Source organism: Triturus cristatus, chromosome 6 (assembly GCF_964204655.1).
Source record: "Triturus cristatus chromosome 6, aTriCri1.1, whole genome shotgun sequence".
In the NCBI taxonomy this organism is placed as follows: Eukaryota; Metazoa; Chordata; class Amphibia; order Caudata; family Salamandridae; genus Triturus; species Triturus cristatus.
In genome coordinates, this window is record NC_140589.1 from 99,892,749 (window position 1) to 99,916,234 (window position 23,486).

The 23,486-nt window shown below is 43.5% G+C and overlaps 23 non-coding genes across 23 annotated transcripts; all 23 read right to left on the reverse strand.

Annotated features, from left to right (window-relative positions):
* Positions 1–1,058: 1,058 nt before the first annotated feature.
* On the reverse strand, positions 1,059–1,141 carry TRNAL-CAG (transfer RNA leucine (anticodon CAG)). The gene has a single exon. It is a non-coding gene; the product is annotated as a tRNA-Leu (tRNA).
* A 1,733-nt stretch (positions 1,142–2,874) lies between these two features.
* TRNAL-AAG (transfer RNA leucine (anticodon AAG)) lies at positions 2,875–2,957 on the reverse strand. The gene has a single exon. It is a non-coding gene; the product is annotated as a tRNA-Leu (tRNA).
* A 901-nt stretch (positions 2,958–3,858) lies between these two features.
* Positions 3,859–3,941, reverse strand: TRNAL-UAG (transfer RNA leucine (anticodon UAG)). Its single transcript has one exon. It is a non-coding gene; the product is annotated as a tRNA-Leu (tRNA).
* Positions 3,942–4,965: 1,024 nt separating this feature from the next.
* TRNAL-AAG (transfer RNA leucine (anticodon AAG)) lies at positions 4,966–5,048 on the reverse strand. Its single transcript has one exon. It is a non-coding gene; the product is annotated as a tRNA-Leu (tRNA).
* Positions 5,049–5,234: 186 nt separating this feature from the next.
* TRNAL-CAG (transfer RNA leucine (anticodon CAG)) lies at positions 5,235–5,317 on the reverse strand. Its single transcript has one exon. It is a non-coding gene; the product is annotated as a tRNA-Leu (tRNA).
* Positions 5,318–7,050: 1,733 nt separating this feature from the next.
* On the reverse strand, positions 7,051–7,133 carry TRNAL-AAG (transfer RNA leucine (anticodon AAG)). The gene has a single exon. It is a non-coding gene; the product is annotated as a tRNA-Leu (tRNA).
* A 901-nt stretch (positions 7,134–8,034) lies between these two features.
* TRNAL-UAG (transfer RNA leucine (anticodon UAG)) lies at positions 8,035–8,117 on the reverse strand. Its single transcript has one exon. It is a non-coding gene; the product is annotated as a tRNA-Leu (tRNA).
* A 1,024-nt stretch (positions 8,118–9,141) lies between these two features.
* TRNAL-AAG (transfer RNA leucine (anticodon AAG)) lies at positions 9,142–9,224 on the reverse strand. The gene has a single exon. It is a non-coding gene; the product is annotated as a tRNA-Leu (tRNA).
* A 186-nt stretch (positions 9,225–9,410) lies between these two features.
* TRNAL-CAG (transfer RNA leucine (anticodon CAG)) lies at positions 9,411–9,493 on the reverse strand. The gene has a single exon. It is a non-coding gene; the product is annotated as a tRNA-Leu (tRNA).
* A 1,739-nt stretch (positions 9,494–11,232) lies between these two features.
* On the reverse strand, positions 11,233–11,315 carry TRNAL-AAG (transfer RNA leucine (anticodon AAG)). Its single transcript has one exon. It is a non-coding gene; the product is annotated as a tRNA-Leu (tRNA).
* Positions 11,316–12,217: 902 nt separating this feature from the next.
* TRNAL-UAG (transfer RNA leucine (anticodon UAG)) lies at positions 12,218–12,300 on the reverse strand. The gene has a single exon. It is a non-coding gene; the product is annotated as a tRNA-Leu (tRNA).
* Positions 12,301–13,323: 1,023 nt separating this feature from the next.
* On the reverse strand, positions 13,324–13,406 carry TRNAL-AAG (transfer RNA leucine (anticodon AAG)). Its single transcript has one exon. It is a non-coding gene; the product is annotated as a tRNA-Leu (tRNA).
* Positions 13,407–14,307: 901 nt separating this feature from the next.
* On the reverse strand, positions 14,308–14,390 carry TRNAL-UAG (transfer RNA leucine (anticodon UAG)). Its single transcript has one exon. It is a non-coding gene; the product is annotated as a tRNA-Leu (tRNA).
* A 1,024-nt stretch (positions 14,391–15,414) lies between these two features.
* TRNAL-AAG (transfer RNA leucine (anticodon AAG)) lies at positions 15,415–15,497 on the reverse strand. The gene has a single exon. It is a non-coding gene; the product is annotated as a tRNA-Leu (tRNA).
* Positions 15,498–15,683: 186 nt separating this feature from the next.
* Positions 15,684–15,766, reverse strand: TRNAL-CAG (transfer RNA leucine (anticodon CAG)). Its single transcript has one exon. It is a non-coding gene; the product is annotated as a tRNA-Leu (tRNA).
* Positions 15,767–16,398: 632 nt separating this feature from the next.
* TRNAL-UAG (transfer RNA leucine (anticodon UAG)) lies at positions 16,399–16,481 on the reverse strand. The gene has a single exon. It is a non-coding gene; the product is annotated as a tRNA-Leu (tRNA).
* Positions 16,482–17,505: 1,024 nt separating this feature from the next.
* Positions 17,506–17,588, reverse strand: TRNAL-AAG (transfer RNA leucine (anticodon AAG)). Its single transcript has one exon. It is a non-coding gene; the product is annotated as a tRNA-Leu (tRNA).
* Positions 17,589–17,774: 186 nt separating this feature from the next.
* On the reverse strand, positions 17,775–17,857 carry TRNAL-CAG (transfer RNA leucine (anticodon CAG)). The gene has a single exon. It is a non-coding gene; the product is annotated as a tRNA-Leu (tRNA).
* A 632-nt stretch (positions 17,858–18,489) lies between these two features.
* On the reverse strand, positions 18,490–18,572 carry TRNAL-UAG (transfer RNA leucine (anticodon UAG)). Its single transcript has one exon. It is a non-coding gene; the product is annotated as a tRNA-Leu (tRNA).
* Positions 18,573–19,596: 1,024 nt separating this feature from the next.
* Positions 19,597–19,679, reverse strand: TRNAL-AAG (transfer RNA leucine (anticodon AAG)). Its single transcript has one exon. It is a non-coding gene; the product is annotated as a tRNA-Leu (tRNA).
* A 186-nt stretch (positions 19,680–19,865) lies between these two features.
* Positions 19,866–19,948, reverse strand: TRNAL-CAG (transfer RNA leucine (anticodon CAG)). The gene has a single exon. It is a non-coding gene; the product is annotated as a tRNA-Leu (tRNA).
* A 1,733-nt stretch (positions 19,949–21,681) lies between these two features.
* Positions 21,682–21,764, reverse strand: TRNAL-AAG (transfer RNA leucine (anticodon AAG)). The gene has a single exon. It is a non-coding gene; the product is annotated as a tRNA-Leu (tRNA).
* A 901-nt stretch (positions 21,765–22,665) lies between these two features.
* On the reverse strand, positions 22,666–22,748 carry TRNAL-UAG (transfer RNA leucine (anticodon UAG)). The gene has a single exon. It is a non-coding gene; the product is annotated as a tRNA-Leu (tRNA).
* Positions 22,749–23,486: the final 738 nt, after the last annotated feature.

The following is a 23,486-nucleotide window of genomic DNA, read 5'->3' on the forward strand; positions in this document are numbered from 1 at the left end:
TGCCTGCGACCTCTCTCTCTACACAAACAACTACAGCACAGGAAGTAGGAAGGCAATAGGTGGGGCAGTTTATGCAAATTTATGCTGCCAATGTGCCTTGCAGATTCATGCAGGATTTCTAGATCCTTGCTGGATACAAGAGAGTAGGCCTTGTTCCAGATAAACTATCCCTAGCAGGGAAAGTCTGAGCACAGGAACTCTTTTGCTCTTTAGCCCCTGGCCTGGGACTCACCCTCACTTGCTGAGGCGTGAAATTCTGCATACCAACTTTGCACAGAAGGTATGTTTGTGGTTGTTTGGGGATGGGTGGGAGGTCAAGAGCAGGGAAAAGCAGGTCTCCTTCACTACTAGACTCCTCTTCTATACCTCCCTGCCATTCACTCACTCTGTCTTTGTTTCATTCTCTCCTTCCACAACACTCCTTTTCACTCACTCGCTCTATCACTTGTATGTTTGCCCTTGCTCTGCATTCTATAGTGGAAACAGCTCTTGAATGAAGCATCTGAAAATGACGTGACATAAAATTTAAAACCTCCTTATTGGAAACCTAAAACATCACAAGACTTAATGTAACCCATTTCTTTCATAAAAAAGATTTTTAAAGTACCCCACAAAAGAAATATAAAACACCACGAGTGCTAGAAGAATATTACATTAACGTTAAAGATAGAATAGGGCAAATGCATTTGCAGTTGAAACTGAAGTTTGGTACTTATTCAGATATTATTTACATTGCCAATTTTTAGCTGAGATTCTAAAGGAACTGAGAGAGATAATAGAATTCAAGTTTTGTCAGAAGTGGGATTCGAACCCACGCCTCCAGGAGAGACTGCGGCCTTACACAGCTCCTTAGACCACTCGGCCATCCTGACCCCATGCTGCTTTTTCATCTAAAGGGTGAGAAAGATATTAGGAACCAAAAAATGCACAGAGCTTAGGCCAATAGTGGCTAGAGCAAGAAAAAAACTCACTGCACTCTTCCAAGAAGACAATCCTATCAGCCACTGCGAGGGAAATGATCGTATTTCTCAAATAGAAAATTAGAGTAAACACAGGACTGTCAGAAGTGGGATTTGAACCCACACCTCCAGAGGAGACTGCGACCTGAACGCAGCGCCTTAGACCACTCGGCCATCCTGACTTGCTTTCCCAGCATCTTCCAGAGGCCAGACAGCCATGCAGGTGAGGTACTGAAAAGGAATGCCCTCAATTTATTTATCCTATTATATGCACTTCCAACAGATCTTTGAACAATCTGTACAGAGCAGGACCTATGGAGAACTCTTTAGAACTTTGAGGCGAACAAAGAGAAAGTGCTATTCACCAGCCACTTGAACGGCTCAAAGCTGCTTTGAAATTGAGACAATAGCCACCTCTTGGCTGGCTAAAGCAATTTCAACAAGGGATCTCAAAGTCACAAAATAGGGTGGAGTATGCAAATTTAAGCAGCCCCTGATCAAAGCCCTAAGGAAATTGCTGTAAGTGTGCTGGAGTCCAGTTGTCTACCAGATGCATGGCATTCTTCCAAATTTGCAGGGCCCGTCTGGCCAGGGCATACAAGAGCATGACTCTTCCAGATGACCTCTTACATGGGTCCTATGCTCATTTGGTAAGGATTGCGCTTTGTCAGCAAGACGTTATAGAACCTAAATATATGAGAAACCCCATCTCTCTTGACAAGAGGAGAACGGAATAACGTGCCAGGTGAAGACCAACAGATGCAACTTCCATCAGATGTTAACCTGATAAAGGAGATTAAATCTCCAAAAGGCATGTCAGAAGTGGGATTCGAACGCACGCCTCCAAAGGAGACTGTGGCCTAAACACAGCACCTTAGACCTCTCGGCCATCCTGACAGTATAGGCTTTTAAGAAATGAATAAAAGTTACTCAGAAACGTCTACCTCCATGCAAGCCTGAAATAATTTAAACCTTCAAACACAAGGTGCAACTTTATGCACAGGACAATAAACACAGAAGAACACATACGAAAGCACTTTATTTCACAGGTATACAGTTTTCATGCTTTTAGAACACCACATACCTCTGACCAGCTATTTAGGGTCCTGTATCCGACTCACAACATTTCCTTGCCTGCGACCTCTCTCTCTACACAAACAACTACAGCACAGGAAGTAGGAAGGCAATAGGTGGGGCAGTTTATGCAAATTTATGCTGCCAATGTGCCTTGCAGATTCATGCAGGATTTCTAGATCCTTGCTGGATACAAGAGAGTAGGCCTTGTTCCAGATAAACTATCCCTAGCAGGGAAAGTCTGAGCACAGGCTCTCTTTTGCTCTTTAGCAACTGGCCTGGGACTCACCCTCACTAGCTGAGGCGTGAAATTCTGCATACCAACTTTGCACAGAAGGTATGTTTGTGGTTGTTTGGGGATGGGTGGGAGGTCAAGAGCAGGGAAAAGCAGGTGTCCTTCACCACTAGACTCCTCTTCTATGCCTCCCTGCCATTCACTCACTCTGTCTTTGTTTCATTCTCTCCTTCCACAACACTCCTTCTCACTCACTCGCTCTATCACTTGTATTTTAGCCCTTGCTCTGCATTCTATAGTGGAAACAGCTCTTGAATGAAGCATCTGAAAATGACGTGACATAAAATTTAAAACCTCCTTATTGGAAACCTAAAACATCACAAGACTTAATGTAACCCATTTCTTTCATAAAAAAGATTTTTAAAGTACCCCACAAAACAAATATAAAACACCACGAGTGCTAGAAGAATATTACATTAACGTTAAAGATAGAATAGGGCAAATGCATTTGAAACTGAAGTTTGGTACTTATTCAGATATTATTTACATTGCCAATTTTTAGCTGAGATTCTAAAGGAACTGAGAGAGAAAATGGAATTCAAGGTTTGTCAGAAGTGGGATTTGAACCCACGCCTCCAGGAGAGACTGCGGCCTTAACGCAGCGCCTTAGACCACTCGGCCATCCTGACCCCATGCTGCTTTTTCATCTAAAGGGTGAGAAAGATATTAGGAACCAAAAAATGCACAGAGCTTAGGCCAATAGTGGCTAGAGCAAGAAAAAAACTCACTGCACTCTTCCAAGAAGACAATCCTATAAGCCACTGCAAGGGAAATGATCATATTTCTCAAGAAAAAAATTAGAGTAAACACAGGACTGTCAGACGTGGGATTTGAACCCACACCTCCAGAGGAGACTGCGACATGAACGCAGCGCCTTAGACCACTCGGCCATCCTGACTTGCTTTCCCAGCATCTTCCAGAGGCCAGACAGCCATGCAGGTGAGGTACTGAAAAGGAATGCCCTCAATTTATTTATCCTATTATATGCACTTCCAACAGATCTTTGAACAATCTGTACAGAGCAGGACCTATGGAGAACTCTTTAGAACTTTGAGGCGAACAAAGAGAAAGTGCTATTCACCAGCCACTTGAACGGCTCAAAGCTGCTTTGAAATTGAGACAATAGCCACCTCTTGGCTGGCTAAAGCAATTTCAACAAGGGATCTCAAAGTCACAACATAGGGTGGAGTATGCAAATTTAAGCAGCCCCTGATCAAAGCCCTGAGGAGATTGCTGTAAGTGTGCTGGAGTCCAGTTGTCTACCAGATGAATGGCATTCTTCCAAATTTGCTGGGCCCGTCTGGCCAGGGCATACAAGAGCATGACTCTTCCAGATGACCTCTTACATGGGTCCTATGCTCATTTGGTAAGGATTGCGCTTTGTCAGCAAGACGTTATAGAACCTAAATATATGAGAAACCCCATCTCTCTTGACAAGAGGAGAACGGAATAAAGTGCCAAGTGAAGACCAACAGATGCAACTTCCATCAGATGTTAACCTGATAAAGGAGATTAAATCTCCAAAAGGCATGTCAGAAGTGGGATTCGAACCCACGCCTCCAAAGGAGACTGTGGCCTAAACACAGCGCCTTAGACCTCTCGGCCATCCTGACAGTATATGCTTTTAAGAAATGAATAAAAGTTACTCAGAAACGTCTACCTCAATGCAAGCCTGAAATAATTTAAACCTTCAAACACAAGGTGCAACTTTATGCACAGGACAATAAACACAGAAGAACACATACGAAAGCACTTTATTTCACAGGTATACAGTTTTCATGCTTTTAGAACACCACATACCTCTCACCAGCTATTTAGGGTCCTGTATCCGACTCACAACATTTCCTTGCCTGCGACCTCTCTCTCTACACAAACAACTACAGCACAGGAAGTAGGAAGGCAATAGGTGGGGCAGTTTATGCAAATTTATGCTGCCAATGTGCCTTGCAGATTCATGCAGGATTTCTAGATCCTTGCTGGATACAAGAGAGTAGGCCTTGTTCCAGATAAACTATCCCTAGCAGGGAAAGTCTGAGCACAGGCACTCTTTTGCTCTTTAGCCCCTGGCCTGGGACTCACCCTCACTTGCTGAGGCGTGAAATTCTGCATACCAACTTTGCACAGAAGGTATGTTTGTGGTTGTTTGGGGATGGGTGGGAGGTCAAGAGCAGGGAAAAGCAGGTCTCCTTCACTACTAGACTCCTCTTCTATGCCTCCCTGCCGTTCACTCACTCTGTCTTTGTTTCATTCTCTCCTTCCACAACACTCCTTCTCACTCACTCGCTCTATCACTTGTATTTTTGCCCTTGCTCTGCATTCTATAGCGGAAACATCTCTTGAATGAAGCATCTGAAAATGACGTGACATAAAATTTAAAACCTCCTTATTGGAAACCTAAAACATCACAAGACTTAATGTAACCCATTTCTTTCATAAAAAAGATTTTTAAAGTACCCCACAAAACAAATATAAAACACCACGAGTGCTAGAAGAATATTACATTAACGTTAAAGATAGAATAGGGCAAATGCATTTGCAGTTGAAACTGAAGTTTGGTACTTATTCAGATATTATTTACATTGCCAATTTTTAGCTGAGATTCTAAAGGAACTGAGAGAGAAAATGGAATTCAAGTTTTGTCAGAAGTGGGATTTGAACCCACGCCTCCAGGAGAGACTGCGGCCTTAACGCAGCGCCTTAGACCACTCGGCCATCCTGACCCCATGCTGCTTTTTCATCTAAAGGGTGAGAAAGATATTAGGAACCAAAAAATGCACAGAGCTTAGGCCAATAGTGGCTAGAGCAAGAAAAAAACTCACTGCACTCTTCCAAGAAGACAATCCTATAAGCCACTGCGAGGGAAATGATCATATTTCTCAAGAAAAAAATTAGAGTATACACAGGACTGTCAGAAGTGGGATTTGAACCCACACCTCCAGAGGAGACTGCGACCTGAACGCAGCGCCTTAGACCACTCGGCCATCCTGACTTGCTTTCCCAGCATCTTCCAGAGGCCAGACAGCCATGCAGGTGAGGTACTGAAAAGGAATGCCCTCAATTTATTTATCCTATTATATGCACTTCCAACAGATCTTTGAACAATCTGTACAGAGCAGGACCTATGGAGAACTCTTTAGAACTTTGAGGCGAACAAAGAGAAAGTGCTATTCACCAGCCACTTGAACGGCTCAAAGCTGCTTTGAAATTGAGACAATAGCCACCTCTTGGCTGGCTAAAGCAATTTCAACAAGGGATCTCAAAGTCACAACATAGGGTGGAGTATGCAAATTTAAGCAGCCCCTGATCAAAGCCCTAAGGAAATTGCTGTAAGTGTGCTGGAGTCCAGTTGTCTACCAGATGCATGGCATTCTTCCAAATTTGCAGGGCCCGTCTGGCCAGGGCATACAAGAGCATGACTCTTCCAGATGACCTCTTACATGGGTCCTATGCTCATTTGGTAAGGATTGCGCTTTGTCAGCAAGACGTTATAGAACCTAAATATATGAGAAACCCCATCTCTCTTGACAAGAGGAGAACGGAATAACGTGCCAAGTGAAGACCAACAGATGCAACTTCCATCAGATGTTAACCTGATAAAGGAGATTAAATCTCCAAAAGGCATGTCAGAAGTGGGATTCGAAGCCACGCCTCCAAAGGAGACTGTGGCCTAAACACAGCGCCTTAGACCTCTCGGCCATCCTGACAGTATAGGCTTTTAAGAAATGAATAAAAGTTACTCAGAAACGTCTACCTCCATGCAAGCCTGAAATAATTTACACCTTCAAACACAAGGTGCAACTTTATGCACAGGACAATAAACACAGAAGAACACATACGAAAGCACTTTATTTCACAGGTATACAGTTTTCATGCTTTTAGAACACCACATACCTCTCACCGGCTATTTAGGGTCCTGTATCCGACTCACAACATTTCCTTGCCTGCGACCTCTCTCTCTACACAATCAACTACAGCACAGGAAGTAGGAAGGCAATAGGTGGGGCAGTTTATGCAAATTTATGCTGCCAATGTGCCTTGCAGATTCATGCAGGATTTCTAGATCCTTGCTGGATACAAGAGAGTAGGCCTTGTTCCAGATAAACTATCCCTAGCAGGGAAAGTCTGAGCACAGGCACTCTTTTGCTCTTTAGCCCCTGGCCTGGGACTCACCCTCACTTGCTGAGGCGTGAAATTCTGCATACCAACTTTGCACAGAAGGTATGTTTGTGGTTGTTTGGGGATGGGTGGGAGGTCAAGAGCAGGGAAAAGCAGGTGTCCTTCACCACTAGACTCCTCTTCTATGCCTCCCTGCCATTCACTCACTCTGTCTTTGTTTCATTCTCTCCTTCCACAACACTCCTTCTCACTCACTCGCTCTATCACTTGTATTTTAGCCCTTGCTCTGCATTCTATAGTGGAAACAGCTCTTGAATGAAGCATCTGAAAATGACGTGACATAAAATTTAAAACCTCCTTATTGGAAACCTAAAACATCACAAGACTTAATGTAACCCATTTCTTTCATAAAAAAGATTTTTAAAGTACCCCACAAAACAAATATAAAACACCACGAGTGCTAGAAGAATATTACATTAACGTTAAAGATAGAATAGGGCAAATGCATTTGAAACTGAAGTTTGGTACTTATTCAGATATTATTTACATTGCCAATTTTTAGCTGAGATTCTAAAGGAACTGAGAGAGAAAATGGAATTCAAGTTTTGTCAGAAGTGGGATTTGAACCCACGCCTCCAGGAGAGACTGCGGCCTTAACGCAGCGCCTTAGACCACTCGGCCATCCTGACCCCATGCTGCTTTTTCATCTAAAGGGTGAGAAAGATATTAGGAACCAAAAAATGCACAGAGCTTAGGCCAATAGTGGCTAGAGCAAGAAAAAAACTCACTGCACTCTTCCAAGAAGACAATCCTATAAGCCACTGCGAGGGAAATGATCATATTTCTCAAGAAAAAAATTAGAGTAAACACAGGACTGTCAGACGTGGGATTTGAACCCACACCTCCAGAGGAGACTGCGACATGAACGCAGCGCCTTAGACCACTCGGCCACACTGACTTGCTTTCCCAGCATCTTCCAGAGGCCAGACAGCCATGCAGGTGAGGTACTGAAAAGGAATGCCCTCAATTTATTTATCCTATAATATGCACTTCCAACAGATCTTTGAACAATCTGTACAGAGCAGGACCTATGGAGAACTCTTTAGAACTTTGAGGCGAACAAAGAGAAAGTGCTATTCACCAGCCACTTGAACGGCTCAAAGCTGCTTTGAAATTGAGACAATAGCCACCTCTTGGCTGGCTAAAGCAATTTCAACAAGGGATCTCAAAGTCACAACATAGGGTGGAGTATGCAAATTTAAGCAGCCCCTGATCAAAGCCATGAGGAAATTGCTGTAAGTGTGCTGGAGTCCAGTTGTCTACCAGATGAATGGCATTCTTCCAAATTTGCTGGGCCCGTCTGGCCAGGGCATACAAGAGCATGACTCTTCCAGATGACCTCTTACATGGGTCCTATGCTCATTTGGTAAGGATTGCGCTTTGTCAGCAAGACGTTATAGAACCTAAATATATGAGAAACCCCATCTCTCTTGACAAGAGGAGAACGGAATAAAGTGCCAAGTGAAGACCAACAGATGCAACTTCCATCAGATGTTAACCTGATAAAGGAGATTAAATCTCCAAAAGGCATGTCAGAAGTGGGATTCGAACCCACGCCTCCAAAGGAGACTGTGGCCTAAACACAGCGCCTTAGACCTCTCGGCCATCCTGACAGTATATGCTTTTAAGAAATGAATAAAAGTTACTCAGAAACGTCTACCTCAATGCAAGCCTGAAATAATTTAAACCTTCAAACACAAGGTGCAACTTTATGCACAGGACAATAAACACAGAAGAACACATACGAAAGCACTTTATTTCACAGGTATACAGTTTTCATGCTTTTAGAACACCACATACCTCTCACCAGCTATTTAGGGTCCTGTATCCGACTCACAACATTTCCTTGCCTGCGACCTCTCTCTCTACACAAACAACTACAGCACAGGAAGTAGGAAGGCAATAGGTGGGGCAGTTTATGCAAATTTATGCTGCCAATGTGCCTTGCAGATTCATGCAGGATTTCTAGATCCTTGCTGGATACAAGAGAGTAGGCCTTGTTCCAGATAAACTATCCCTAGCAGGGAAAGTCTGAGCACAGGCACTCTTTTGCTCTTTAGCCCCTGGCCTGGGACTCACCCTCACTTGCTGAGGCGTGAAATTCTGCATACCAACTTTGCACAGAAGGTATGTTTGTGGTTGTTTGGGGATGGGTGGGAGGTCAAGAGCAGGGAAAAGCAGGTCTCCTTCACTACTAGACTACTCTTCTATGCCTCCCTGCCGTTCACTCACTCTGTCTTTGTTTCATTCTCTCCTTCCACAACACTCCTTCTCACTCACTCGCTCTATCACTTGTATTTTTGCCCTTGCTCTGCATTCTATAGCGGAAACATCTCTTGAATGAAGCATCTGAAAATGACGTGACATAAAATTTAAAACCTCCTTATTGGAAACCTAAAACATCACAAGACTTAATGTAACCCATTTCTTTCATAAAAAAGATTTTTAAAGTACCCCACAAAACAAATATAAAACACCACGAGTGCTAGAAGAATATTACATTAACGTTAAAGATAGAATAGGGCAAATGCATTTGCAGTTGAAACTGAAGTTTGGTACTTATTCAGATATTATTTACATTGCCAATTTTTAGCTGAGATTCTAAAGGAACTGAGAGAGAAAATGGAATTCAAGTTTTGTCAGAAGTGGGATTTGAACCCACGCCTCCAGGAGAGACTGCGGCCTTAACGCAGCGCCTTAGACCACTCGGCCATCCTGACCCCATGCTGCTTTTTCATCTAAAGGGTGAGAAAGATATTAGGAACCAAAAAATGCACAGAGCTTAGGCCAATAGTGGCTAGAGCAAGAAAAAAACTCACTGCACTCTTCCAAGAAGACAATCCTATAAGCCACTGCGAGGGAAATGATCATATTTCTCAAGAAAAAAATTAGAGTATACACAGGACTGTCAGAAGTGGGATTTGAACCCACACCTCCAGAGGAGTCTGCGACCTGAACGCAGCGCCTTAGACCACTCGGCCATCCTGACTTGCTTTCCCAGCATCTTCCAGAGGCCAGACAGCCATGCAGGTGAGGTACTGAAAAGGAATGCCCTCAATTTATTTATCCTATTATATGCACTTCCAACAGATCTTTGAACAATCTGTACAGAGCAGGACCTATGGAGAACTCTTTAGAACTTTGAGGCGAACAAAGAGAAAGTGCTATTCACCAGCCACTTGAACGGCTCAAAGCTGCTTTGAAATTGAGACAATAGCCACCTCTTGGCTGGCTAAAGCAATTTCAACAAGGGATCTCAAAGTCACAACATAGGGTGGAGTATGCAAATTTAAGCAGCCCCTGATCAAAGCCCTAAGGAAATTGCTGTAAGTGTGCTGGAGTCCAGTTGTCTACCAGATGCATGGCATTCTTCCAAATTTGCAGGGCCCGTCTGGCCAGGGCATACAAGAGCATGACTCTTCCAGATGACCTCTTACATGGGTCCTATGCTCATTTGGTAAGGATTGCGCTTTGTCAGCAAGACGTTATAGAACCTAAATATATGAGAAACCCCATCTCTCTTGACAAGAGGAGAACGGAATAACGTGCCAAGTGAAGACCAACAGATGCAACTTCCATCAGATGTTAACCTGATAAAGGAGATTAAATCTCCAAAAGGCATGTCAGAAGTGGGATTCGAAGCCACGCCTCCAAAGGAGACTGTGGCCTAAACACAGCGCCTTAGACCTCTCGGCCATCCTGACAGTATATGCTTTTAAGAAATGAATAAAAGTTACTCAGAAACGTCTACCTCCATGCAAGCCTGAAATAATTTAAACCTTCAAACACAAGGTGCAACTTTATGCACAGGACAATAAACACAGAAGAACACATACGAAAGCACTTTATTTCACAGGTATACAGTTTTCATGCTTTTAGAACACCACATACCTCTCACCAGCTATTTAGGGTCCTGTATCCGACTCACAACATTTCCTTGCCTGCGACCTCTCTCTCTACACAAACAACTACAGCACAGGAAGTAGGAAGGCAATAGGTGGGGCAGTTTATGCAAATTTATGCTGCCAATGTGCCTAGCAGATTCATGCAGGATTTCTAGATCCTTGCTGGATACAAGAGAGTAGGCCTTGTTCCAGATAAACTATCCCTAGCAGGGAAAGTCTGAGCACAGGCACTCTTTTGCTCTTTAGCCCCTGGCCTGGGACTCACCCTCACTTGCTGAGGCGTGAAATTCTGCATACCAACTTTGCACAGAAGGTATGTTTGTGGTTGTTTGGGGATGGGTGGGAGGTCAAGAGCAGGGAAAAGCAGGTCTCCTTCACTACTAGACTACTCTTCTATGCCTCACTGCTGTTCACTCACTCTGTCTTTGTTTCATTCTCTCCTTCCACAACACTCCTTCTCACTCACTCGCTCTATCACTTGTATTTTTGCCCTTGCTCTGCATTCTATAGTGGAAACATCTCTTGAATGAAGCATCTGAAAATGACGTGACATAAAATTTAAAACCTCCTTATTGGAAACCTAAAACATCACAAGACTTAATGTAACCCATTTCTTTCATAAAAAAGATTTTTAAAGTACCCCACAAAACAAATATAAAACACCACGAGTGCTAGAAGAATATTACATTAACGTTAAAGATAGAATAGGGCAAATGCATTTGCAGTTGAAACTGAAGTTTGGTACTTATTCAGATATTATTTACATTGCCAATTTTTAGCTGAGATTCTAAAGGAACTGAGAGAGAAAATGGAATTCAAGTTTTGTCAGAAGTGGGATTCGAACCCACGCCTCCAGGAGAGACTGCGGCCTTAACGCAGCGCCTTAGACCACTCGGCCATCCTGACCCCATGCTGCATTTTCATCTAAAGGGTGAGAAAGATATTAGGAACCAAAAAATGCACAGAGCTTAGGCCAATAGTGGCTAGAGCAAGAAAAAAACTCACTGCACTCTTCCAAGAAGACAATCCTATAAGCCACTGCGAGGGAAATGATCATATTTCTCAAGAAAAGAAATTAGAGTAAACAGAGGACGGTCAGAAGTGGGATTTGAACCCACGCCTCAAGAGGAGACTGCGACCTGAACGCAGCGCCTTAGACCACTCGGCCATCCTGACTTGCTTTCACAGCATCTTCCAGAGGCCAGACAACCATGCAGGTGAGGTACTGAAAAGGAATGCCCTCAATTTATTTATCCTATTATATGCACTTCCAACAGATCTTTGAACAATCTGTACAGAGCAGGACCTATGGAGAACTCTTTAGAACTTTGAGGCGAACAAAGAGAAAGTGCTATTCACCAGCCACTTGAACGGCTCAAAGCTGCTTTGAAATTGAGACAATAGCCACCTCTTGGCTGGCTAAAGCAATTTCAACAAGGGATCTCAAAGTCACAACATAGGGTGGAGTATGCAAATTTAAGCAGCCCCTGATCAAAGCCCTGAGGAAATTGCTGTAAGTGTGCTGGAGTCCAGTTGTCTACCAGATGAATGGCATTCTTCCAAATTTGCAGGGCCCGTCTGGCCAGGGCATACAAGAGCATGACTCTTCCAGATGACCTCTTACATGGGTCCTATGCTCATTTGGTAAGGATTGCGCTTTGTCAGCAAGACGTTATAGAACCTAAATATATGAGAAACCCCATCTCTCTTGACAAGAGGAGAACGGAATAACGTGCCAAGTGAAGACCAACAGATGCAACTTCCATCAGATGTTAACCTGATAAAGGAGATTAAATCTCCAAAAGGCATGTCAGAAGTGGGATTCGAACCCACGCCTCCAAAGGAGACTGTGGCCTAAACACAGCGCCTTAGACCTCTCGGCCATCCTGACAGTATATGCTTTTAAGAAATGAATAAAAGTTACTCAGAAACGTCTACCTCCATGCAAGCCTGAAATAATTTAAACCTTCAAACACAAGGTCAACTTTATGCACAGGACAATAAACACAGAAGAACACATACGAAAGCACTTTATTTCACAGGTATACAGTTTTCATGCTTTTAGAACACCACATACCTCTCACCAGCTATTTAGGGTCCTGTATCCGACTCACAACATTTCCTTGCCTGCGACCTCTCTCTCTACACAAACAACTACAGCACAGGAAGTAGGAAGGCAATAGGTGGGGCAGTTTATGCAAATTTATGCTGCCAATGTGCCTTGCAGATTCATGCAGGATTTCTAGATCCTTGCTGGATACAAGAGAGTAGGCCTTGTTCCAGATAAACTATCCCTAGCAGGGAAAGTCTGAGCACAGGCACTCTTTTGCTCTTTAGCCCCTGGCCTGGGACTCACCCTCACTTGCTGAGGCGTGAAATTCTGCATACCAACTTTGCACAGAAGGTATGTTTGTGGTTGTTTGGGGATGGGTGGGAGGTCAAGAGCAGGGAAAAGCAGGTCTCCTTCACTACTAGACTCCTCTTCTATGCCTCCCTGCCGTTCACTCACTCTGTCTTTGTTTCATTCTCTCCTTCCACAACACTCCTTCTCACTCACTCGCTCTATCACTTGTATTTTTGCCCTTGCTCTGCATTCTATAGCGGAAACATCTCTTGAATGAAGCATCTGAAAATGACGTGACATAAAATTTAAAACCTCCTTATTGGAAACCTAAAACATCACAAGACTTAATGTAACCCATTTCTTTCATAAAAAAGATTTTTAAAGTACCCCACAAAACAAATATAAAACACCACGAGTGCAAGAAGAATATTACATTAACGTTAAAGATAGAATAGGGCAAATGCATTTGCAGTTGAAACTGAAGTTTGGTACTTATTCAGATATTATTTACATTGCCAATTTTTAGCTGAGATTCTAAAGGAACTGAGAGAGAAAATGGAATTCAAGTTTTGTCAGAAGTGGGATTCGAACCCACGCCTCCAGGAGAGACTGCGGCCTTAACGCAGCGCCTTAGACCACTCTGCCATCCTGACCCCATGCTGCTTTTTCATCTAAAGGGTGAGAAAGATATTAGGAACCAAAAAATGCACAGAGCTGAGGCCAATAGTGGCTAGAGCAAGAAAAAAACTCACTGCACTCTTCCAAGAAGACAATCCTATAAGCCACTGCGAGGGAAATGATCATATTTCTCAAGAAAATAATTAGAGTAAACACAGGACTGTCAGAAGTGGGATATGAACCCACGCCTCCAGAGGAGACTGCGACCTGAACGCAGCGCCTTAGACCACTCGGCCATCCAGACTTTCTTTCCCAGCATCTTCCAGAGGCCAGACAGCCATGCAGGTGAGGTACTGAAAAGGAATGCCCTCAATTTATTTATCCTATTATATGCACTTCCAACAAATCTTTGAACAATCTGTACAGAGCAGGACCTATGGAGAACTCTTTAGAACTTTGAGGCGAACAAAGAGAAAGTGCTATTCACCAGCCACTTGAACGGCTCAAAGCTGCTTTGAAATTGAGACAATAGCCACCTCTTGGCTGGCTAAAGCAATTTCAACAAGGGATCTCAAAGTCACAACATAGGGTGGAGTATGCAAATTTAAGCAGCCCCTGATCAAAGCCCTAAGGAAATTGCTGTAAGTGTGCTGGAGTCCAGTTGTCTACCAGATGCATGGCATTCTTCCAAATTTGCAGGGCCCGTCTGGCCAGTGCATACAAGAGCATGACTCTTCCAGATGACCTCTTACATGGGTCCTATGCTCATTTGGTAAGGATTGCGCTTTGTCAGCAAGACGTTATAGAACCTAAATATATGAGAAACCCCATCTCTCTTGACAAGAGGAGAACGGAATAACGTGCCAAGTGAAGACCAACAGATGCAACTTCCATCAGATGTTAACCTGATAAAGGAGATTAAATCTCCAAAAGGCATGTCAGAAGTGGGATTCGAACCCACGCCTCCAAAGGAGACTGTGGTCTAAACACAGCGCCTTAGACCTCTCGGCCATCCTGACAGTATAGGCTTTTAAGAAATGAATAAAAGTTACTCAGAAACGTTTACCTCCATGCAAGCCTGAAATAATTTAAACCTTCAAACACAAGGTGCAACTTTATGCACAGGACAATAAACACAGAAGAACACATACGAAAGCACTTTATTTCACAGGTATACAGTTTTCATACTTTTAGAACACCACATACCTCTCACCAGCTATTTAGGGTCCTGTATCCGACTCACAACATTTCCTTGCCTGCGACCTCTCTCTCTACACAAACAACTACAGCACAGGAAGTAGGAAGGCAATAGGTGGGGCAGTTTATGCAAATTTATGCTGCCAATGTGCCTTGCAGATTCATGCAGGATTTCTAGATCCTTGCTGGATACAAGAGAGTAGGCCTTGTTCCAGATAAACTATCCCTAGCAGGGAAAGTCTGAGCACAGGCACTCTTTTGCTCTTTAGCCCCTGGCCTGGGACTCACCCTCACTTGCTGAGGCGTGAAATTCTGCATACCAACTTTGCACAGAAGGTATGTTTGTGGTTGTTTGGGGATGGGTGGGAGGTCAAGAGCAGGGAAAAGCAGGTCTCCTTCACTACTAGACTACTCTTCTATGCCTCCCTGCCGTTCACTCACTCTGTCTTTGTTTCATTCTGTCCTTCCACAACACTCCTTCTCACTCACTCGCTCTATCACTTGTATTTTTGCCCTTGCTCTGCATTCTATAGTGGAAACATCTCTTGAATGAAGCATCTGAAAATGACGTGACATAAAATTTAAAACCTCCTTATTGGAAACCTAAAACATCACAAGACTTAATGTAACCCATTTCTTTCATAAAAAAGATTTTTAAAGTACCCCACAAAAGAAATATAAAACACCACGAGTGCTAGAAGAATATTACATTAACGTTAAAGATAGAATAGGGCAAATGCCTTTGCAGTTGAAACTGAAGTTTGGTACTTATTCAGATATTATTTACATTGCCAATTTTTAGCTGAGATTCTAAAGGAACTGAGAGAGAAAATGGAATTCAAGTTTTGTCAGAAGTGGGATTCGAACCCACGCCTCCAGGAGAGACTGCGGCCTTAACGCAGCGCCTTAGACCACTCGGCCATCCTGACCCCATGCTGCTTTTTCATCTAAAGGGTGAGAAAGATATTAGGAACCAAAAAATGCACAGAGCTTAGGCCAATAGTGGCTAGAGCAAGAAAAAAACTCACTGCACTCTTCCAAGAAGACAATCCTATAAGCCACTGCGAGGGAAATGATCATATTTCTCAAGAAAAAAATTAGAGTAAACACAGGACTGTCAGAAGTGGGATTTGAACCCACGCCTCCAGAGGAGACTGCGACCTGAACGCAGCGCCTTAGACCACTCGGCCATCCTGACTTGCTTTCCTAGCATCTTCCAGAGGCCAGACAGCCATGCAGGTGAGGTACTGAAAAGGAATGCCCTCAATTTATTTATCCTATTATATGCACTTCCAACAGATCTTTGAACAATCTGTACATAGCAGGACCTATGGAGAACTCTTTAGAACTTTGAGGCAAACAAAGAGAAAGTGCTATTCACCAGCCACTTGAACGGCTCAAAGCTGCTTTGAAATTGAGACAATAGCCACCTCTTGGCTGGCTAAAGCAATTTCAACAAGGGATCTCAAAGTCACAACATAGGGTAGAGTATGCAAATTTAAGCAGCCCCTGATCAAAGCCCTGAGGAGATTGCTGTAAGTGTGCTGGAGTCCAGTTGTCTACCAGATGAATGGCATTCTTCCAAATTTGCAGGGCCCGTCTGGCCAGGGCATACAAGAGCATGACTCTTCCAGATGACCTCTTACATGGGTCCTATGCTCATTTGGTAAGGATTGCGCTTTGTCAGCAAGACGTTATAGAACCTAAATATATGAGAAACCCCATCTCTCTTGACAAGAGGAGAACGGAATAACGTGCCAAGTGAAGACCAACAGATGCAACTTCCATCAGATGTTAACCTGATAAAGGAGATTAAATCTCCAAAAGGCATGTCAGAAGTGGGATTCGAACCCACGCCTCCAAAGGAGACTGTGGCCTAAACACAGCGCCTTAGACCTCTCGGCCATCCTGACAGTATAGGCTTTTAAGAAATGAATAAAAGTTACTCAGAAACGTCTACCTCCATGCAAGCCTGAAATAATTTAAACCTTCAAACACAAGGTGCAACTTTATACACAGGACAATAAACACAGAAGAACACATACGAAAGCACTTTATTTCACAGGTATACAGTTTTCATGCTTTTAGAACACCACATACCTCTCACCAGCAATTTAGGGTCCTGTATCCGACTCACAACATTTCCTTGCCTGCGACCTCTCTCTCTACACAAACAACTACAGCACAGGAAGTAGGAAGGCAATAGGTGGGGCAGTTTATGCAAATTTATGCTGCCAATGTGCCTAGCAGATTCATGCAGGATTTCTAGATCCTTGCTGGATACAAGAGAGTAGGCCTTGTTCCAGATAAACTATCCCTAGCAGGGAAAGTCTGAGCACAGGCACTCTTTTGCTCTTTAGACCCTGGCCTGGGACTCACCCTCACTTGCTGAGGCGTGAAATTCTGCATACCAACTTTGCACAGAAGGTATGTTTGTGGTTGTTTGGGGATGGGTGGGAGGTCAAGAGCAGGGAAAAGCAGGTCTCCTTCACTACTAGACTACTCTTCTATGCCTCCCTGCCGTTCACTCACTCTGTCTTTGTTTCATTCTCTCCTTCCACAACACTCCTTCTCACTCACTCGCTCTATCACTTGTATTTTTGCCCTTGCTCTGCATTCTATAGTGGAAACATCTCTTGAATGAAGCATCTGAAAATGACGTGACATAAAATTTAAAACCTCCTTATTGGAAACCTAAAACATCACAAGACTTAATGTAACCCATTTCTTTCATAAAAAAGATTTTTAAAGTACCCCACAAAACAAATATAAAACACCACGAGTGCTAGAAGAATATTACATTAACGTTAAAGATAGAATAGGGCAAATGCATTTGCAGTTGAAACTGAAGTTTGGTACTTATTCAGATATTATTTACATTGCCAATTTTTAGCTGAGATTCTAAAGGAACTGAGAGAGAAAATGGAATTCAAGTTTTGTCAGAAGTGGGATTCGAACCCACGCCTCCAGGAGAGACTGCGGCCTTAACGCAGCGCCTTAGACCACTCGGCCATCCTGACCCCATGCTGCTTTTTCATCTAAAGGGTGAGAAAGATATTAGGAACCAAAAAATGCACAGAGCTTAGGCCAATAGTGGCTAGAGCAAGAAAAAAACTCACTGCACTCTTCCAAGAAGACAATCCTATAAGCCACTGCGAGGGAAATGATCATATTTCTCAAGAAAAAAATTAGAGTAAACACAGGACTGTCAGAAGTGGGATTTGAACCCACGCCTCCAGAGGAGACTGCGACCTGAACGCAGCGCCTTAGACCACTCGGCCATCCTGACTTGCTTTCCTAGCATCTTCCAGAGGCCAGACAGCCATGCAGGTGAGGTACTGAAAAGGAATGCCCTCAATTTATTTATCCTATTATATGCACTTCCAACAGATCTTTGAACAATCTGTACATAGCAGGACCTATGGAGAACTCTTTAGAACTTTGAGGCAAACAAAGAGAAAGTGCTATTCACCAGCCACTTGAACGGCTCAAAGCTGCTTTGAAATTGAGACAATAGCCACCTCTTGGCTGGCTAAAGCAATTTCAACAAGGGATCTCAAAGTCACAACATAGGGTAGAGTATGCAAATTTAAGCAGCCCCTGATCAAAGCCCTGAGGAGATTGCTGTAAGTGTGCTGGAGTCCAGTTGTCTACCAGATGAATGGCATTCTTCCAAATTTGCAGGGCCCGTCTGGCCAGGGCATACAAGAGCATGACTCTTCCAGATGACCTCTTACATGGGTCCTATGCTCATTTGGTAAGGATTGCGCTTTGTCAGCAAGACGTTATAGAACCTAAATATATGAGAAACCCCATCTCTCTTGACAAGAGGAGAACGGAATAACGTGCCAAGTGAAGACCAACAGATGCAACTTCCATCAGATGTTAACCTGATAAAGGAGATTAAATCTCCAAAAGGCATGTCAGAAGTGGGATTCGAACCCACGCCTCCAAAGGAGACTGTGGCCTAAACACAGCGCCTTAGACCTCTCGGCCATCCTGACAGTATAGGCTTTTAAGAAATGAATAAAAGTTACTCAGAAACGTCTACCTCCATGCAAGCCTGAAATAATTTAAACCTTCAAACACAAGGTGCAACTTTATGCACAGGACAATAAACACAGAAGAACACATACGAAAGCACTTTATTTCACAGGTATACAGTTTTCATGCTTTTAGAACACCACATACCTCTCACCAGCAATTTAGGGTCCTGTATCCGACTCACAACATTTCCTTGCCTGCGACCTCTCTCTCTACACAAACAACTACAGCACAGGAAGTAGGAAGGCAATAGGTGGGGCAGTTTATGCAAATTTATGCTGCCAATGTGCCTAGCAGATTCATGCAGGATTTCTAGATCCTTGCTGGATACAAGAGAGTAGGCCTTGTTCCAGATAAACTATCCCTAGCAGGGAAAGTCTGAGCACAGGCACTCTTTTGCTCTTTAGACCCTGGCCTGGGACTCACCCTCACTTGCTGAGGCGTGAAATTCTGCATACCAACTTTGCACAGAAGGTATGTTTGTGGTTGTTTGGGGATGGGTGGGAGGTCAAGAGCAGGGAAAAGCAGGTCTCCTTCACTACTAGACTACTCTTCTATGCCTCCCTGCCGTTCACTCACTCTGTCTTTGTTTCATTCTCTCCTTCCACAACACTCCTTCTCACTCACTCGCTCTATCACTTGTATTTTTGCCCTTGCTCTGCATTCTATAGTGGAAACATCTCTTGAATGAAGCATCTGAAAATGACGTGACATAAAATTTAAAACCTCCTTATTGGAAACCTAAAACATCACAAGACTTAATGTAACCCATTTCTTTCATAAAAAAGATTTTTAAAGTACCCCACAAAACAAATATAAAACACCACGAGTGCTAGAAGAATATTACATTAACGTTAAAGATAGAATAGGGCAAATGCATTTGCAGTTGAAACTGAAGTTTGGTACTTATTCAGATATTATTTACATTGCCAATTTTTAGCTGAGAATCTAAAGGAACTGAGAGAGAAAATGGAATTCAAGTTTTGTCAGAAGTGGGATTCGAACCCACACCTCCAGGAGAGATTGCGGCCTTAACGCAGCGCCTTAGACCACTCGGCCATCCTGACCCCATGCTGCATTTTTATCTAAAGGGTGAGAAAGATATTAGGAACCAAAAAATGCACAGAGCTTAGGCCAATAGTGGCTAGAGCAAGAAAAAAACTCACTGCACTCTTCCAAGAAGACAATCCTATAAGCCACTGCGAGGGAAATGATCATATTTCTCAAGAAAAAAATTAGAGTAAACAGAGGACTGTCAGAAGTGGGATTTGAACCCACGCCTCCAGAGGAGACTGCGACCTGAACGCAGCGCCTTAGACCACTCGGCCATCCTGACTTGCTTTCACAGCATCTTCCAGAGGCCAGACAGCCATGCAGGTGAGGAACTGAAAAGGAATGCCCTCAATTTATTTATCCTATTATATGCACTTCCAACAGATCTTTGAACAATCTGTACAGAGCAGGACCTATGGAGAACTCTTTAGAACTTTGAGGCGAACAAAGAGAAAGTGCTATTCACCAGCCACTTGAACGGCTCAAAGCTGCTTTGAAATTGAGACAATAGCCACCTCTTGGCTGGCTAAAGCAATTTCAACAAGGGATCTCAAAGTCACAACATAGGGTGGAGTATGCAAATTTAAGCAGCCCCTGATCAAAGCCCTGAGGAAATTGCTGTAAGTGTGCTGGAGTCCAGTTGTCTACCAGATGAATGGCATTCTTCCAAATTTGCTGGGCCCGTCTGGCCAGGGCATACAAGAGCATGACTCTTCCAGATGACCTCTTACATGGGTCCTATGCTCATTTGGTAAGGATTGCGCTTTGTCAGCAAGACGTTATAGAACCTAAATATATGAGAAACCCCATCTCTCTTGACAAGAGGAGAACGGAATAACGTGCCAGGTGAAGACCAACAGATGCAACTTCCATCAGATGTTAACCTGATAAAGGAGATTAAATCTCCAAAAGGCATGTCAGAAGTGGGATTCGAACGCACGCCTCCAAAGGAGACTGTGGCCTAAACACAGCACCTTAGACCTCTCGGCCATCCTGACAGTATAGGCTTTTAAGAAATGAATAAAAGTTACTCAGAAACGTCTACCTCCATGCAAGCCTGAAATAATTTAAACCTTCAAACACAAGGTGCAACTTTATGCACAGGACAATAAACACAGAAGAACACATACGAAAGCACTTTATTTCACAGGTATACAGTTTTCATGCTTTTAGAACACCACATACCTCTCACCAGCTATTTAGGGTCCTGTATCCGACTCACAACATTTCCTTGCCTGCGACCTCTCTCTCTACACAAACAACTACAGCACAGGAAGTAGGAAGGCAATAGGTGGGGCAGTTTATGCAAATTTATGCTGCCAATGTGCCTTGCAGATTCATGCAGGATTTCTAGATCCTTGCTGGATACAAGAGAGTAGGCCTTGTTCCAGATAAACTATCCCTAGCAGGGAAAGTCTGAGCACAGGCACTCTTTTGCTCTTTAGCAACTGGCCTGGGACTCACCCTCACTAGCTGAGGCGTGAAATTCTGCATACCAACTTTGCACAGAAGGTATGTTTGTGGTTGTTTGGGGATGGGTGGGGGGTCAAGAGCAGGGAAAAGCAGGTGTCCTTCACCACTAGACTCCTCTTCTATGCCTCCCTGCCATTCACTCACTCTGTCTTTGTTTCATTCTCTCCTTCCACAACACTCCTTCTCACTCACTCGCTCTATCACTTGTATTTTAGCCCTTGCTCTGCATTCTATAGTGGAAACAGCTCTTGAATGAAGCATCTGAAAATGACGTGACATAAAATTTAAAACCTCCTTATTGGAAACCTAAAACATCACAAGACTTAATGTAACCCATTTCTTTCATAAAAAAGATTTTTAAAGTACCCCACAAAACAAATATAAAACACCACGAGTGCTAGAAGAATATTACATTAACGTTAAAGATAGAATAGGGCAAATGCATTTGAAACTGAAGTTTGGTACTTATTCAGATATTATTTACATTGCCAATTTTTAGCTGAGATTCTAAAGGAACTGAGAGAGAAAATGGAATTCAAGTTTTGTCAGAAGTGGGATTTGAACCCACGCCTCCAGGAGAGACTGCGGCCTTAACGCAGCGCCTTAGACCACTCGGCCATCCTGACCCCATGCTGCTTTTTCATCTAAAGGGTGAGAAAGATATTAGGAACCAAAAAATGCACAGAGCTTAGGCCAATAGTGGCTAGAGCAAGAAAAAAACTCACTGCACTCTTCCAAGAAGACAATCCTATAAGCCACTGCAAGGGAAATGATCATATTTCTCAAGAAAAAAATTAGAGTAAACACAGGACTGTCAGACGTGGGATTTGAACCCACACCTCCAGAGGAGACTGCGACATGAACGCAGCGCCTTAGACCACTCGGCCATCCTGACTTGCTTTCCCAGCATCTTCCAGAGGCCAGACAGCCATGCAGGTGAGGTACTGAAAAGGAATGCCCTCAATTTATTTATCCTATTATATGCACTTCCAACAGATCTTTGAACAATCTGTACAGAGCAGGACCTATGGAGAACTCTTTAGAACTTTGAGGCGAACAAAGAGAAAGTGCTATTCACCAGCCACTTGAACGGCTCAAAGCTGCTTTGAAATTGAGACAATAGCCACCTCTTGGCTGGCTAAAGCAATTTCAACAAGGGATCTCAAAGTCACAACATAGGGTGGAGTATGCAAATTTAAGCAGCCCCTGATCAAAGCCCTGAGGAAATTGCTGTAAGTGTGCTGGAGTCCAGTTGTCTACCAGATGAATGGCATTCTTCCAAATTTGCTGGGCCCGTCTGGCCAGGGCATACAAGAGCATGACTCTTCCAGATGACCTCTTACATGGGTCCTATGCTCATTTGGTAAGGATTGCGCTTTGTCAGCAAGACGTTATAGAACCTAAATATATGAGAAACCCCATCTCTCTTGTCAAGAGGAGAACGGAATAACGTGCCAAGTGAAGACCAACAGATGCAACTTCCATCAGATGTTAACCTGATAAAGGAGATTAAATCTCCAAAAGGCATGTCAGAAGTGGGATTCGAACCCACGCCTCCAAAGGAGACTGTGGCCTAAACACAGCGCCTTAGACCTCTCGGCCATCCTGACAGTATAGGCTTTTAAGAAATGAATAAAAGTTACTCAGAAACGTCTACCTCCATGCAAGCCTGAAATAATTTAAACCTTCAAACACAAGGTGCAACTTTATGCACAGGACAATAAACACAGAAGAACACATATGAAAGCACTTTATTTCACAGGTATACAGTTTTCATGCTTTTAGAACACCACATACCTCTCACCAGCTATTTAGGGTCCTGTATCCGACTCACAACATTTCCTTGCCTGCGACCTCTCTCTCTACACAAACAACTACAGCACAGGAAGTAGGAAGGCAATAGGTGGGGCAGTTTATGCAAATTTATGCTGCCAATGTGCCTAGCAGATTCATGCAGGATTTCTAGATCCTTGCTGGATACAAGAGAGTAGGCCTTGTTCCAGATAAACTATCCCTAGCAGGGAAAGTCTGAGCACAGGCACTCTTTTGCTCTTTAGCCCCTGGCCTGGGACTCACCCTCACTTGCTGAGGCGTGAAATTCTGCATACCAACTTTGCACAGAAGGTATGTTTGTGGTTGTTTGGGGATGGGTGGGAGGTCAAGAGCAGGGAAAAGCAGGTCTCCTTCACTACTAGACTACTCTTCTATGCCTCACTGCTGTTCACTCACTCTGTCTTTGTTTCATTCTCTCCTTCCACAACACTCCTTCTCACTCACTCGCTCTATCACTTGTATTTTTGCCCTTGCTCTGCATTCTATAGTGGAAACATCTCTTGAATGAAGCATCT